General features: G+C 43.4%; 2 long non-coding RNA genes across 4 annotated transcripts in view; one reads left to right on the plus strand and one right to left on the minus strand.

Moving 5' to 3' along the window:
• Positions 1–17971, minus strand: part of LOC309527274 — a 439252-nt gene that overhangs the window by 311468 nt on the left and 109813 nt on the right. The window lies entirely within an intron of this gene.
• LOC309527302 overlaps positions 1–17971 on the plus strand; it is a 48249-nt gene that overhangs the window by 26335 nt on the left and 3943 nt on the right. The gene's annotated exons all lie outside the window — the stretch shown is intronic.

A 17971-nucleotide genomic window follows, 5' to 3' on the forward strand; every position in this document is an offset into this window, starting at 1 on the left:
AACCTTTACAATACATAAAAACTAGGCCTGTCATTAGAATAAATAAATCCTATTCAAATAGCTGTATGAGTTTTGGACAATTAATCAGTTGCATTGCATAAATGCAGTTGTACTAAATGAAAAGGAAGCTTTGGGGTGATGTTGAAAATTGAATCAGGTTTATTTGTCAGGACCATATGACTTGACGTAAGTCAAGTTACACAAATCGCAAAACCAAGAATCTTGAAAACAGGCAGTTAGAAATTTCTGACACGCACACACGTTTCTGCAACTGCAAAGCAAGCAATCTTTTCTCTTCCTGGCATTCCTTTTCTCTTTCTGATTGGAGCAATGGTCCTTCTCAAGGAAGTAAGAGTCTCCAAATATTTGATAGCATTTCTTTACATAAGCAAATAATGCAAAAAAGAAAAAAAAGGAAAAGGAAAAGGTCCTCTGGTCCATTCCACTCCTTCCCTGCAAGAACAGAAGTTTGAACCAAGACTTAGGCATACTTTGATATCCAAGGGATTTAAGTGAATCAAGACTAATTTAAGTACCACTGATTTCAGTGGGTCTCTTCTAGGTAAAGGTAAAGGGACCCCTGACCATTAGGTCCAGTCATGACCGATTCTGGGGTTGTGGCACTCATCTCGCTTTATTGGCCGAGGGAGCCGGCATACAGCTTTTGGGTCATGTGGCCAGCATGACTAAGCCGTTTCTGGCCAACCAGAGCAGCGCACGGAAACGCCATTTACCTTCCCGCTGGAGCGGTACCTATTTATCTACTTGCACTTTGATGTGCTTTCGAACTGCTAGGTTGGCAGGAGGGGTCTCTTCTAAGCATGGCTCAATATGGATTCAACCCAGAGACCAGCAAAGAGAAGTTTTTGCACCACTGTGTTAATTTCCTGAGCTGTGGTTACAGCAGTGGAGGATAGTCAATTAGGGCAAATGTGGAACTGCCCCACCAACTACAGTCTGTCCTCATCCAGCCCCACCTGCCTCCCTCCCTCCTTAGTAATGAGTCCAGGGTGTGGAACTGCTGGTTAACCATTTCCTTCGTAGTGTCGATGTTGCCCTTGTAAAACTCAGCAAGGAAGAGGACGGGGACAAAACTAAAATTAGCTGGCTCCACCTATCATGGACTCAGAATCTACCTACTGTTTGGGCTCCCTGCTTTCTGCCCTACCAGTACCAATGGGCACCAGCCACCACTAGATTGCAGCAAACCAGGGGTGGGCTTGTAGTCATACCTCTTCATGGGAGTGAAAATGTACATACTTGAATTGTGCCCTCGATGGTTTTTAACCTTTGAAAGACGGGTCTTTACTTGCAGGCAAAGGAAACAGAGAGGCAGTAGAGAATCAGAGTCCAGATAACATTTGACTATTTTGAGGAATTGCAAAATGTAGTATTCACACCATGGCTGATTGTCAACCAAGGGGTTTCAAATACAGATTTACCCTGTACACATGAAAGGCAAAGCAATGCCTATTGTTTTTATGTAAGCTCATGTCATGGCAGACACTAGTTTAGAAGAGGCTTTTGGATGTACTATGAAGTCTCGAATAACCATATGTGAAAATACATGGCAGATACTGCTGCTGCACTGAATTTTCATGTTGTACCATGTTCACTACATAAATCTCTCATATGAAGCAGCATATGTCCAGGTCTTTTTTTTTTTTTTTGTTCTGAAGATGCCTGTTCTTGGTTTCAATTTTGACAATGGCAGCTCTTGGTTGAAACAGTGGTAGAGCTTCATGCTCCGGCACTGGGGGGGGGGCAGAGAGCAGGCGGGGGGCATGGCTGGCATGCGTCCTGGGGATGTGGCATGCCGCCTGTGGGGCGTGGCATCAGCGCGGGCGGGGGGGGCAGCCGTGATGGCATCCCACTGGGATTGCGCTGCCGGGGGTGGTGCGCTCCCCCCGCCCTCCCCCCGCCAGTGTGGTGTAGTGGTTAAGAGCGGTAGTCACGTAATCTGGGAAACTGGGTTCGTGTCTCCGCTCCTCCACATGCAGCTGCTGGGTGACCTTGGGCCAGTCACACTTCTCTGAAGTCTCTCAGCCCCACTCACCTCACAGAGTGTTTGTTGTGGGGGAGGAAGGGAAAGGAGAATGTTAGCCGCTTTGAGACTCCTGAAGGGGAGTGAAAGGCGGGATATCAAATCCAAACAACTCCTCCTCCTCTTCTTCTTCTTCTTCTTCTTCTTCTTCTTCTTCTTCTTCTTCTTCTTCTTCCTCTGCCAGTGGGTTGAAAAACATGCTATTGTTTTTGCACTGGAATTCGCATAGTGCAGTGGGTGGTTCAGCTCTGGTGAAAATACTAACTGGTAATGCATCTGATATAACCATGTGCAGAGTTCTTCATTTTTTGTCAACACCTGTTCTGGGCTTGGTTTGGCCCAGCTGCTGCGCCTCAGAGGTCTCTTCCACAGAATGTCCTATGGATATTAGGCCGGCAATAAAGTTCTGGGCCAGAATTGCACTGGAAAAAATTGTTACATACTGACAGATAGATAATTATTCCCTCCCCTTGAATATGAGCAGGCATAATCTCAGTTGTCTTTTCGGTGACTACTGAAGACCTTCCCTCTTTCAAGAAACCTTCTGAGTTGAGATCCTTCCCAGTCTGCATCTGTAGTTGAAAAATACTTTAAAGATGTTTTTTTATTTTTTATTATTACATAGTTTGTTGCCCTGGACTCATTTTAGAGGAAGGGTGAGATATAAATTTGAATAATAAATCTATCAATGGCCCTATTCATTCATTCATTCATTCATTCATTTATTTATTTATTTATTTATTTATTTATTTATTGTTAGTGATTGCTTACAGGCATACTCATTTCTAATGACAAAATATATCAGAAAAACAAAAGGCAAACACACAGAATCATAGAACTGTAGAGTTGGAAGAGATCCCAAGAGTCATCTAGTTCAACTTCCTGCAATGCAGGAATCATAGTTAAAGAACCCCTGACTGATGGCCACCCAACCTCTGTTTAAAAACCCCTACTGAAGGACAGTCACAACCTTCCAAAGGAGCCCATTCCACTGTTGAGCAGTTTTAACCATACTCCTTTTTTGTAGTTTCAATCCATTGGTTTGAGTCTCACTCTCTGCAGTAGGAGAAATCAAGCTGGCTTCCTCTTTTGTGTGACAGCCCTTCAGATATTAGAATATGGCTATCATATCATGTCTCAATATTCTCTTCTGCGGGCTAAACATGTCCAACTCCCTCAACTGCTCCTCATAAGGCTTGGTTTCCAGACCTTTATCACCTTAGTCCCCCTCCGCTGCCCATGTCCCAGCTTGTCAACATCCATCTTCAGCTGTGGTGCCCAGAACTGGTTACTCCAGCTGTGGTCTGTGCATATATTGATATAGTGTCTGGTTACTGAATTCATTTGAAAAAAGCATTCTACCCATATTTTGCAACTGTAGGTATTAAATATGTACAATGTCCACTTCCTCACCATCTTCTTCTTTGGCGATCACTCGTAGCTGAGTAAGATTGTCTTCCATAAACACAGTTTTAACAATGAGTCCGTAAATGACTGTGGAGGCCAATTTTGGATCCACACGTCCTTCCACAGTGGGGACCTTGGTTTCCGGGTGGGAGTTGATCACGGTGTGGATTTGCCAAGCGTGCCTTCCTCTTAGTATGTTTCTCCCTTGCGTCCTGAGTTCGAGTGTCTTCAAAGCCCATGACACCTTTGGTAAAGGCTGTTCTCCAATTAGAGCACTTGCAGGCCAGTGTTTCCCAGTTGTCAGTGTTTATACTACATTTTTTTAGATTTGTAGCTCAGTCTGCCACTGGACCTGTTTATCTGGGAGAATAGCAGCTGTTTTGTGCATTGTACAAGAATCCAACTATTTTGCTAGGGGAGAACAAAAGGGAAAAATGATTGGGGAGGGCTTAAAAACCATACTAGCCATGATGCTTACTGGGTGATGTTGGGCCACAGATGTGAGTATAACATGGGAAGAGGGGATAATTTAGTATGCCACCCTGACCACCTTGGAAGGATGGAATAAACCATGTAATGAAAACAAGATCAATTTAAAATGAAATCCTGTTCAAATTATGTCACAGAGACTTAACCCGCCGCCCCCCCGACCATATTGTTATTTTGGAGTTAATGGATGTCTCTGCGCAGTGGGGTGGAGCGGAGTGGGAGAAATTCCACAATGTGAGTGCCACCACAGAAAAGACCCTGTGTTCCTTCAGTACACAAAGGGACACAGAACCTCCTCCATAGATGTTAGAATATAATGACTCTATGTGATAAGATTGCTAGATCATTGTCAGTCTGCTTGATTTCCCAAACCACTTTTTTTCATTCTACTGTTAACAATGCAGAAGAACGTACAGGAGAATGTCTTCCCTGAGACGTGTAATAAGAAATCCATATTATAAGCTGCAATCAATGAATTAATACATTTTTGTTCCTTCTGTTTTATGCACACACCCACTGCCATCAAGACTCTTTTATACCATTAACTTCCACTGAATTACTCCTGGAATAAAACCCAATATAAATAGCACATTGTCTGCATTGTCTTATGGGTATTATTTACCTGTATCCAATCTCATGAGGATTGATTCAAACATGTGAGAGCTAATAGAGATTATTAAAATTTCCAAAGGGGAAACAAAATCTTTCAATTATGCCAGTGTCCTCCCCCCACTTCTTCCTCATATATTAGCTTTAATTAAACATTGCCAATAAATGTGATGGTCATCAAAAATCAGAAAAGGAAGTAGGGGAATACAAAAGGCAGAGTTGCATGAAAATGTATTTCACTGCTAATGGTTGGCAGGAAAGCATTAAAGCACAAAAGGAAGCCTTGTATAGTTGGAAAGCTAAAGAGGTAAAAGACAAATAGAATAGATAGGATAAGTTTGAAGGATGGGAATGGAAAGTCACTTTCCAAGGCTCTGGTATTTTAATACCAGAGTAGCTTTTGTTAAATAGAACGGAACAGAATAGAAACATTTTGTACTAAGTTCTTCTGGAAAAAAACTTCCATTAAGTTATGAATTTAAAACTAATGAATTAGAGTGAGATTGAATACATTTAGAGAAATATTGGACCTGTGGTCTAATCATGTCCATTCAGGCCTAACATCGATCGATTTAAATTCTGTGAATGCTTTGCAATCATCAGGTCTCCATAGTGAACCTCAAATCTCTAGGTATGCAGGTTTTCCTCAAATGTAATCTGATTTTAAAAAGCAACAACAACAACTGAAGAATCAGCGATAACTTCCCTGGTTCTTGAGAAGAGAGAAGGGATTGGAGAAATGCAGAAAGAAAAAAGACAGAAAGTAAAGAAGGAAAAACTGAATTGTTTATAGACAGCCCATCACCAGAGCAGTGAACAATATATAACCAGGGATGGTGATACAATCAGGCATAGGCATACTTGGCCCTCCAGATGTTTTGAGACTACAACTCCCACCATCCCTAGCTAACAGGACCAGTGGTCAGGGGTGATGGGAATTGTAGTCGCAAAACATCTGGAGGGCTGGGTTTGCCTGTGCCTGAACTATATAATACAATAAAAACAATGCAACACAACCAGAAAACATTAAAGATAGTAAGGCTATTGTAGGACAAGCCTGACTTTAAATGCCCAGGCAGGCAGAAAAGTTTTGACTTAGTTCAAAGAGTATTGCAGTGAACACCCAGGACTTCTGGATCTAGTCAGAGAAGGGCATACACTATATTGTTGTTTAGCAATTGGAACCTTTTCACTTATTACAATTTCCCCCTCCATTAACTGATTCTCCATATCCATTCTTCTCAGGACTCGGCCAGAATATTATTTCTCTTTGGCAGGCAGCCCCCGCCCTTTCATTCAGGCCCTGAATTACAAATGCCAGGATCTCAAGAGATATGTGTGATTTCTAAAAGCATCAAACCAAGATAATGTGTCTGCTTTGCACGGGGTGAGGTTGTGACAAACAGAAGGGTGGGAAAGCTTTTTCAGCCTCAGAGTCACATTCCCTAATGAGGAACTTGTCAGGGGTTACATTCCATAGGTGAGAGGAAAACAATGAATAGATCCATGGAAAGTGACCTCAATCAGCTCATTGGGCAGGAAGGGCAGGGTGCAAATTTAATAATGAATAAAAATAAATAATCTTACCTACATTCTGGCCACACAAAAGTCACCAGCACTCACCTCTCCACTCTGCATTTAGGCAAGCAAGAGGCATTATTGCCATTCAAGAGCCCTGCTAGATCAGACCAAAGGCACACCTAGTCCAAAATTTTGTTTTCACAGCTGTCATCCAGCTGCACATGGAAGTCCCACTAGCAGAACTTCAGTGCAACAGTACTCTTCCTGCTTGCGATACCTAGCGACTGGTATTAAAGAGGAATACTGCCTCTGCCAGTGGAGCTAGTAAGTAGCAGTCATTGCTAATGGCCTTTCATAGTCTTTTTGCCTAATCTTCTTTTAAACAGTTCCAAGCTGGTGACCATTACTGCATCTTGCGGAAAGCAAATTCCACGGTTTAAATATGCGCTGCATGAAGAAATACTTTCTAAAAACCTGTCCTGAATCTTCCAACATTCATCTTCATTGGATTTCCACAAGTTCTAGTGTTAGGAGAGAATGAGGGAATAGCCCAAGGTGAGCTTCATGGCCAAGTGGGGATTTGAACCCTGGTCTCCCACGTCAATGCCTCTGAACATGAGTTGCTGGGAATCACAAGTGGGCAGAGTGCTGTTAAGTTCATATCTTGCTTGTGGGTTTCCTCAAGGTATACGTGCCTGGATAGCTCAGCTGGTTTTACGATGGTGCTGATCATGCCAAGGTTGCAAGTTCAATCCCCATATGGGATATTCCTTTATTGCAGGGGGGTTGGACGAGATGGTCCTTAGGCTCCCTTCCAACTCTACAATTTCATGGTGCCATTTTTCCTATGATCTGTTTGTCCACTGTGAAAACAGGATGCTGGACTAGGTAGGCCTTTGGCCTGATCCAGCTAAGGCATGCGTTCAAAGTCCGTTTTGGGGACCTAATTCGGCCCACCGGTTGGTTTAATCTGGCCCCTATGGCAGTTTATTTCCTGGGGTAAAATCCTAAAAAAAAGTCAACAACTCCAGTCCTAAAAACAGGTCAACAACTTTGGTTGGCCCTTTGCTGGGCCCTCATGGCCCTTCACTTCATCAAATCTTGCCCTCTTTGAAAAAAGTTTGGACACCACTGAACTAAGGGATCCAATGGTTGTAGCTAGAGAGAAGAGATTTGGGCACTCACATTTTCTTCAGAAAAATATCTCACTCTTGGACTGGAGCTAAAGGGGAAACCTCTTCATCCCTAGAGCCACTTTATCTTCTAGGCAACTTTCAGGGCCTCATACCAGTGGTGGGTGGGACCAGAGAAAAAAAAGAGCTTGAAGGAATGGACACCATTTTACATTTGTGCAGTAGGCTCACTTCTACACACACTGATACTCTCCTCTGTATCCGCCATTCAGACAAGCAAGAGTCCTGGTCAGAGTTCAAAGACACATACCAGCCAGACACAAGCAGTCCAAGAGGATGCCAGGCATGACTGGCAAGGGTGTGGCCTTTGGAGAAGGGGTGTGGCCTGAGAAGAGTCCCGAGGGTCAGGCACAGAGGCTTGGGCAGTCACATTTGCCCTATGGGCTTGAGACTCCCATCCTTGGGCTAAAACCAAAAGGGTGAGTGGATTCTTTATTCATGAAAGACCATTTTCAGCAACTGCTTAAAACATTTTTGTTTAGGCAAGCCTAACCAAATTATTATTATTATTATTATTATTATTATTATTATTATTATTATTATTATCTCCCCTGCCTATCCAAACTGTTGATGTGTTTTAATTTCTCTTCTTGTTCATCATAATTATTTTTAAATGATTTACATTGTTTACAACAGTTTTCATTGATCATTTTAATATTTCTTGTAAACTAGAACAAGAATCAAGCAGTATATACCGTATTTTTCCGTCTATAAGACATCCCCATGTATAAGACACCCCCTATTTTGAGGGACTCAGATTTAAGGAAATGGGGAAAGATGGCCCAGAGTATAATACGCCCCCTAATTTTTGACATTATTTTTTTTTGGGGGGGAACCTAGTCTTATACACGGGGAAAAACAGTAAATTTTGCTAAACTAACAAATAGTGGGTAGAATAAGATTCTTGGATAATCATTAAGTGGAGAACTATAAATCATAAAACACTTTGTACATGCACAGCTTCTTCTCAAATATCTTAGTGACTGCGGGTGCAGTCATCTCAGAACTTCTCCCCTTTAGACTTTCCATTCGCTTCAATGGGGGTTGTGTAGGAGATGTTGCCAGTGGATTTTGCCTTGTGTTTTAGAAGTTTTACTATTAACTCTATATTTGATTTTATCTGATTATGACATAAATGCAGGCACATTAAGTGGGCTGATGTCAGCAATCAGGACTGCTTGTTACACAACATCAGTAACAGGGACTCAGGTGTGAAACAACTGTAATTATAGGTATTTAGCCCAAATGTACGTCAGTTGTAACTGATTAGCTGTGTGAGTCTTTATAGTTAATTGAAATACTTTATCAATGAATGTCTTGACTTAGCAGCAATACTAACAACATAAACATGAGATTCAGCTGACAGGAGAAAGAGTTCCCTCCATGTTAATGTGCCTACTCCTCTTGCCCATTTTCTTTCATTTTCACCATGTTGCTTCATCTGGGGCTGGGGCCAAGTCATGGTGCAGAGTGATGCCTTCGTGCCTGCTAAGGAAAACTCCACATCAAGGACAAAATCATGACATAGATGGAAAGGCGAGCCATTGTGGTGTAGCGGCACCTTTTCTCAACCTTGGGTCCCCAGATGTTCTTGGACTACAACTCCCATCATTCCTAGCTACCGGGACCAGTGGTCAGGGATGATGGGAGTTGTAGTCCAACAAACATCTGGGGACCCAAGGTTGAGAAAGGTTGGGTTGGCAGGGGTGACCAACTCCCAAGAGACTGCGATCTACTCACAGAATTAAAAACTGGCAATGATCTGCCCCCTTTTTGGGGGTTCAGGTCTAAGTTGTTGATCTTTTAGTAGGGTGGAGGAAAGACCCGTTTTTAGGGGTGCAGGGCCAAGTTGTTAAGCTTTTATTGGGGAGGAGGAAAGACCTGATTTTTGAGAATTCAAGACTAAGCTCAAGGTAGAACGTGGAAGCCCCACTCAGCCATGAAACTCACTGGGTGATCTTGGGCCACTCATTCATTATCAGCATAATCTACATTACAGGGTTGTTGTAAGGATAAAATGGGGTAGAGGGAAGGAGAACAATGTATACCGCCTGGTGCTCCTTGGAGGAAGGATGGGATTGATTGATTGATTGATTGATTGATTGATTGATTGATTTACTGTGACACCCTTCATCCAAGGATCACAATGCAGTTTACAATATAAAAACACAAGAATACATACCATAGCAACTAACAAAAACAAGACACACACCCCAACACCAGTTTAAAAGGCAATAGATTGCTTAATTAGCCAAAGGCCTGGGAGAAGAGGAAGGTGCCAGGTGAGCCTCCCTTGGGAGAGCATTCCACAAGCAGGGAGCCACCACAGAAAAGGCCCCGTTCTTGTGTTGCCACCCTCCAGGCTTCTTGCAGAGCAAGCACACAAGGAAAGGCCTCAGATTATGATTACAGCGTCCAGGTTGGTTCATATGGAGAAAGGCGGGTCCCTGAGGCATTGCAGTCCTGAGCTGTTTAAGGCTTTTAACAAGGAAATATGTAAATGATATGAATGTGACCAACAACTTCCTTTTAGACCTCATTGCATGGCACTTCTTCCCAGAGAGTAACTCCAAGGCAGATGGGCCTATATTGATACAGATCAGCATGACCCAACTTTTCTCCAAGAGTGTCCAAGGCCTACTTTGAAGTAGATTACACTGCAGATCACTCAAAGGAAGCAGGTATTTAATTCTGCCATTGAGCTTGGAAGCAGACTTCTGACATGAGAAATCTGTCGCGCCGCACCTCTCCAGTCACCAAGACCATACCCTCCAACATTCCTCAGATGAAAATAGGGGCATTTCTCACCCCATTTTTTGTCCCCCATAAGCATTTTGTATCAGAATAAGGGTGAATGCCTCTACCACTACCCCCATAGGGTCACAGCACACACAAACACACCATTCACCACCCTGAGAAAACCCCTTAATCCCGGTTTTATTTTATTCTCTGTTAGAATGACAAACAGAAATACACACTATTTAGAAAGGGCAATTAGATGTGGATGTACAAAGCATTTTTTTTATATAAATCAAAACTCCTTGAGTTCTGCTCCTCCTTTCTTCCTGCCTCACAGAATTGGCATGCCATGCAAAGCTGGGTCTCAGTGGCTGCAGCTTCACTGCTCACAAGCAGCCACTACAAGCTGCTCAAAGGAGGAGGCTGGCAGTGACCCCCATTGTGGAGGCCATGGATAGGCAACAGGATGCTCTCTCACAGCTGCCACCATCGCTCGGGACAAACGACTGCTCAGCCTCTTCCCTGAGCTCGGTGGCGGCATTGGCAAGGGAAATTGGGATATTCCAGGATCAAATCAGAAGCCAGGGTGGCTTTCATAATTCCAGGATTCTCCCTGGAAAATAGGAACACTTGGAGGGTATGCAAGACTCTCCATTCCCTTAGTTGATGGCCATGGAGGAAACTGTGAGTATTTGTGTCTGTTGTCCAGCAGCGTGGAACAGGCTGAGATATTAAGCAACACGACACATGTAATCTAGCTAATCTTGTTTTGATCTCTGTAATCAGATTAAAACTGATCCCTAGTGGGTTTTGTAACAGATGTGCTACAATGAAGTATTGATGTACCCTGCTCAATCCAAAAGAAGTGGAGCTCTCTAGACCTAAGACCCAGAATACCAGAAAGTTATGGAGTTAAAGCCATCATAATCACTGCATATGAAGAAGCATAACTCCACCATTAGCCAATTTACTGAGAAAAGCAGCCCATTTTTAATTAAATTGGTGGAAACCTTTGACTTAGTAATAGGGCACATCTCTGATATCTGGCTTTTCAGCCATTGTTGTTTAGACTATTTTTGCAGCTGTTATTCAATGGGCTACCTCTAGCATAAAATTAAGGGCTGGGCAAAAGAAGACCATAATCTACCCATGGACCACAGACCAGTTTCTGGCAGATCACATGACACCCGCTGGTTGCTGGAATCTATGCAAGGATTTGTGTTCCAGCCATTAACATAGTTCTTGTGTTCTTAAGCAGAAGTGCAAATTCTAGGTTATTGACCTTAACTATTAAGAGATGCTTAGTAAAAATGATTTGTAAATTCAAAATATATCAGTGAACCAGGGGAATGCTTGAAGGAATACTAGAAGGAAAACCATGCTGGGAAAGGCTGTCAATGGCTATACTTTTTTCAAACTAACTGTTGGGGCAGGTGGGGGAGAGCAACAGTCTCCAGGTGTGTGTTGTATTTTTTATACATTCATGTGTGCTACATGTCTGTTTATTCCAGCTCTGGCCTTGCCTGCTTTGACCCCACCCACTTTTATTGGCCCTGCCCATGCAGCCCCTCCAAGTGGGAAAGTAGAATCATAGACTTATAGAATGCAGACCCTCCAAGTGTCCCTATTTTCCAGGGATGTCCCTGATTTAGAGAAGTCGTCCAAATTCTGAATTGATCCTGGATTGTCCCACTTTTCCTTAGGACGTCCCTCTTTTCATTGGAGAAACGTTGGAGGGTATGGTAGGATGTTCCTATTTTCACTGGAGAAATACTGGAGGGTGTGGAGTTATCTGACACCCGAGTCGTCTGAAGGCAATCCGGTATAGGGAAGTTTTTTCAAAAAAATAATTGAATGTTTTATTATGTTTTTATGTAAGTTGGAAGCTGCCCAGAGTGGCTGGGGCAACCCAGTAAGATGTGTGGGGTATAAATAGTGCAATTATCATTATGGAATGAGGCATCCCTAGTTTCACTGGAAAAATGTTGGAGGGTATGAAAATGTAGAAGAGAATATGGTTTGAAGCTCAACATCAAAAAAATGAAGATCATGGCCACTGGTCCCATCACCTCCTGGGAAACAGAAGGGGAAGAAATGGAGGCAGTGAGAGATTTTATTTTCTTGGGCTCCATGATCACTGCAGATGGTGAGAGCCGCCATGAAATTAAAAGATGCCTGCTTCTTGGGAGAAAAGCAATGACAAACCTAGACAGCATCTTAAAAAGCAGAGACATCACCTTGCCAACAAAGGTCTGTATAGTTAAAGCTATGGTTTTCCCAGTAGTGATGTATGGAAGTGAGAGCTGGACCATAAAGAAGGCTGATCGCCAAAGAAATGATGCTTTTGAATTATGGTGCTGGAGGAGACTCTTGAGAGTTCCAGGGACTGCAAGAAGATCAAACCTATCCATTCTGAAGGAAATCAGCCCTGAGTGCTCACTGGAAGGACAGATCCTGAAGCTGAGGCTCTAATACTTTGGCCACCTCATGAGAAGACAAGACTCCCTGGAAAAGACCCTGATGTTGGGAAAGATGGAGGGCACAACGAGAAGGGGACGACAGAGGATGAGATGGTTGGACAGTGTTCTCAAAGCTACCAGCATGAGTTTGAGCAAACTGTGGCAGTGGAAGACAGGAGTGCCTGGCGTGCTCTGGTCCATGGGGTTACGAAGAGTCGGACACAACTAAACTAAACAACAACAACAACAAATGAGAATGTAGAGCTGGAAGTGAGCCTGAGCATCATCTAGTTCAACCCTCTGCAATGCAGGAATCCTGCCCACAGCTGTCCCTAGGTGGGCTTGAGATGCACTGGCCCATTGTGTCACAGGAGCAGCAAAACATTAAAAAGAGCCTACTGGATCATTCCAGTGATGCTTCTAGCCCAGTATCCTGTTCACACAGTGACCAACCAGATGACTGTAGGGAACTCACAAACAGGACCTCAGCACGAGAGCATTCTGCTCTCCTGTAATTTCCAGCAACTGGTATTCAAAGGCATAATGCCTCTGATAGTAGAACACAGCCATTGCAGCTAATACACCTTGATAGCCTTACCCCCCATGAATGTGATGTAATCCTCTTTTAAAGCCGTCCGAGTTGGTTGCCATCACTGCCTCCTGTGGCCACCAAGTTCCATAGTTTAACCATGTACTGTGTGAAGTACTTCACACTATTCTAGGCTGCATCAATAGAAGTACAGTGTCCAAATCAAGGGAAGTAATAAGGTAAAGGTAAAGGGACCCCTGACCATTAGGTCCAGTCGTGACCGACTCTGGGGTTGCGGCACTCATCTCGCTTTATTGGCCGAGGGAGCCGGCGTACAGCTTCCGGGTCGTGTGGCCAGCATGACTAAGCCGCTTCTGGTGAACCAGAGCAGTGCACAGAAACGCCGTTTACCTTCCCGCTGGAGCGGTACCTATTTATCTACTTGCACTTTGACGTGCTTATGAACTGCTAGGTTGGCAGGAGCAGGGACCGAGCAACGGGAGCTCACCCCGTCACGGGGATTCGAACCGCCGACCTTCTGATCGGCAAGTCCTAGGCTCTGTGGTTTAACCCATAGCGCCACCTGTATAGCACCACTCTATTCTGCCTTAGTCAGGCCACACTAGGAATAGTGTGTCTAATTCTGGGCAGCACAATTTTAGGATATTGACAAGCTGGAATGTGTGCAGAGGAGGGCAACCAAGATGATCAAGGGTCTGGAAACTAAGCCTTATGAGGAACGGTTGACAGAGCTGGGTATGTTTAGCCTGGAAAAGAGGAGAGAGGAGATATGATAGCTATCTCCAAATATCTTAAGGGCTGTCACATGGAGGAGTGCGCAAGCCTGTTTGCTCTTGCTCTGGAGGACTCAAACCAATGGCTTCAAGTTACAAGAAATGAGATTCCAACTAAACATCAGGAAGAACTTTCAGATAGTATGTGAGGTATTTTTTATTTTCTTTTATATTCTTTATTGAAAAATAAAAAGTACAAAAGTATGAGTGCACAGAGTAAGGTAAGACACAAAAAAACAGAAGAAACAAGAAATGGTATGCTTTTAAAAAAACAGAACAGAACAATATATATATATTTATTGTGTGCATTACAAAAAGGGGGTGGGCTTGTTATTATAGTTAACCAGACCTTAATCTAATTTGGTATTTATAAAAATGAATTCCAAATGAATTCCAAATATTGTTAAACTTGTGCATGGCGAGTCTACATTTGTAAGGTATGTCAAGGAGAGAGATAATGACTGGCTCAACATTATACAGCTCGCTTCACGCCTGAGAGGGAACTTGCATCCCATCGATCCAAGTCAAGCCACAACACCACAGTGGGCCCGCAGCTGAGAATTATTAGAAGCTATTTGAAGCGATAATGAAACGGCAGAAGCAGCATTGTTAAGGACGATATAATGAATTAATCCCATGAAAGCCTTTAACGTTCCCAAACAGAGGCAGTCATGGGAAGAGCTTCATCTGTTGAATTTCCGCCAGCGACACAGCTGTAAAATTCACAAAAATTCTCCTAGGAGAGAGAGGGGAGAGAGGGAGGGAGGTAATAATCCCAGTGAGCTTCCAAATAAATGAACACATAGAGCCTGGAGATGTGTCAGTGGAAGAAGATGCTTCATAAGAAATGCAGCTTGCTTATTTAAAGGTACTTTTTCAGGCTCCTTGCCAAGATTTTTCTAAGAGCTGCTCCTTGAAGTAGCAGCCTGGAAGTGAAATATCAACTAGGCAGGGCCCTCATATGGCTGTGTATGCACGCTTTGTAATAACTGCTGTTACCCTGATTTTTTTTCCAAGAAATGTCTCCAATGAAAGCTCAATTTTTAATAGCAATGCAAGCTTGTTTGTTTCCATGATTGCAGCTGTAAATAAAAAAACAACATTGCCCCGGGGGCACTGATGGAAGGGGGGGAGGGGAAGCATTGTTTAATGTGGGTTTTCTTTGGAGACCCAGCATCTCCCCCCCCTTTGAGGGCAATGTGTAGACAGGCTATGCAAATTACAGCTCCCCCAGCACAGTGAGAAAGGGGCCTCTCTCCATCCAGCTCATATTAAGGCAGCCTGAAATGGAGATTAACAAGCTTGGTAATTAGGCAAGCTGAAAGCCTTCCTAACACATTGCACCTTTCCAAGGCGCTGTGTTGATTATTATTACCTCAACACAATGGCCTCCAAGTACAGTTCAATGATTTAAATATAAAGCACAAACTAGGCACCCACCTTTGCACAGGTTTGGTAGAGGTATGTGGCTGAAAGAGCAGGCTGGGCTACCTCCCCTTTTTTTGCAAAAACAAAATCAGTGAAAAGAAGCATTCTATTTGAATAAGGTATTAGTGGAGCTGGACAGCAACTATCTCAGCAATATTCCTTAGTATGGGGGTTGCTACATTTTTTTCTCCGAACCTGGAAGACCTATTTTCACAGCTGTGTGATGGGCAAAATCAGTCCATCTCTCTCTCTTCCCCCCCCCTCTCTTCTCCCCCCCCCCACCCCGAGAAACTCACCTGGTGAATTTCCACTTGATGCAATTAAAAGCAGCAGAGCCTTGCTGGAATAGAGTGGCAACTCTATTTTTTAGATTGGGCAAAGGCGTAGCAAAGGAATGTTTCCATGGAGCTCTTGAACCCATTGATTGGTCTTCAGATGCCCTTCAAATGGTCTTTTGGAAGACCCAGGGTTTTTTTGGTACAATCCTGGATCTGTCAGCTGTATAAGAGACAGTGAAAAATGTTCCACACAGGCAGAGTGCTCATTAATGGTTCCTCACCGTCCTGGAAAAAAGTGACAACTGGAGTGCCAAAGGGTTCTGTCCTGGGCCCATTGTTGTTCAGCATATTTATAAATGCTTTGGATGAAGGTGTTGCGGGGATGCTCATCAAATTTGCAGAGCACACCAAACTGGGAAGGGTAGCCAATGCTGCTGAAGACAGCATCAGGATTCAAGTTGACTTGAATAGATTAGAGAAGTGGGCCAAAACCAACAAGATGAATTTCATTATGGACAAATGTAAGGTTCTACACTGAGGCTGCACAAATATAAGATTACAGACATCTGGGCTGCCAGTAGTACATGTGAAAAGGATCTTGGGGTTGACATGAGTCAACAGAGTGATGCATTAGCAAAAAAAGGGCTAATTCTATTCTAAGTAGCATCAACAAAAGTATACAATCCTGATCAAGGGAAGTAATAGTGTTGCTCTGTTCTGGATTGGTCAGACGACACCTGGAATACTGTGTCCAATTCAGGGCACCATAATTTAAGAAGGATATTGACAAGCTGGAAAGTGTACAGAGGAGTGCACAAAATGATCAAGGGCCTGGAAACCAAGCCTTATGATGAACAGTTGAAGGAGCCTGGTATGTTTAACCTGGAAAAGAGCAGACTGAAAGGAGATATCTTAACCATCTTCAAGTATCTCAAGGGCTGTCACATGGAAGAGGGAACAAGCTTGTTTTCTCCAGCTCCGGAGACTAGGACCTGAACCAATGGATTCAAGTTACAAGAAAGGATATTCTGACTAAACATCAGTAAGAGCTGTTTGACAGTGGAATGGACTCCATCAGGAAGCTGTGGGCTCTCCTTCCTCAGGTTTTAAAGCAGAGGTTGGATGGTCATCTGTCATGGATGCTTTAGTTGAGATTCCTGCATTGGAATGACCTCGGGGTCCCTTCCAACTCTACAATTCTATGATTCCCTGCATTATTTGGCTTGGCTGGTTTATTCCAGTCATTCGGAACTCTGTGCTCTAGAAGCATTTTATTTTGCTGCAGCAGAGCTGATTGCTTGTTGGCGCATTCTATTTTAGGCTCTGTAGGCTGACATAGTGGACAGCTGATGGGTGCATTTGTTTATTTCCAGCCTTAAAAAAAACACAACCCACATGATTTGCCTACATGGTTACTCAAAGCAAGAAATAAAAATGCACACAACTACAGTAACTAACAATGGAAATCATGCAATCAAAGAGAGTAAACAACCAGCAAAGAGTAATAAAATAAGTCATGCCTAAAAACAACCTCTACTGAACCAAAAGCCTTATTTTATGAGGTTTGCTAAAGCTCTGAAGGTCAAAATGGAGCTGGCCAGATGAGTTAGATAGTTCCAGATCTGTCATCAAGTTCCAGATCTGCCAGATAGTTTATTTAAATGTGACATCCTCTGTTAAAAGGTGATGCGAGAGGTTATGGAAAGGACCCTGCATTTGTCTTATTAAGAGATGAATACTGAGGGGAAACAAGAAAGGGGAACTGTCTGTGTGTCCAAATGGTGTCTGAGAGTGGCTAGAGGAATGTTCTTCTCCCTCTGTTATAACACTGAACCGTATCAACCTCCAATGAAGCTGAATGTTGGAAGATTCGGGACAGATAAACAAAAGTACTTTTTTCAAGCAGTGCAAAATGGAACTTCCTCCCACTAGAGAGGAACTTAAATGTCTTTAAAGGGGGATTGGACAAATTGATGGAGGAGAGGACTATTGATGACGGGAAACCACAGAAGGGGAGGGTGCTCTTGGGCTCAAATTCTGCTTGCTGGCTTCCCAAAGGCATCTGGTTAGACTAGGTGGGCCATTGGTCTTATCTAGCAGGCTGTCCTTATGCAGGCAGCCAACCGCTGAGACCCTGTAGTTGCCTCATGCTGCTGTGGCCTGTCTTTCCTCTTGAGGTGGGTTGCCTGCCCAGGTCATGTGCTCCTAATCAAGCTATTCTCCCCTCGCCCTCCCCTCCCTGAACTTCTAATTAAATGTAGCAGTCTTGAGAGATCAAGCTATACACCCCCCTTTTAAAATCACACCCTGGTTTGTATTGGCTGCTGCGCAAGGCTGAGAATGGATATTACAGCTTTTTATGATATAATATCCCCTTAATTGGTGCTTCATAGGGCTGCGCCTGAAATTCTTGTCCATTTCATCCTAAAACTCCAGCCTGCCGATTTTCTCCCTGGCCTCAGCGTGCTGGAAAAAGCCATT

This window comes from Podarcis vaucheri (assembly GCF_965113315.1).
Source record: "Podarcis vaucheri genome assembly, chromosome: 1".
Taxonomy (NCBI): Eukaryota; Metazoa; Chordata; class Lepidosauria; order Squamata; family Lacertidae; genus Podarcis; species Podarcis vaucheri.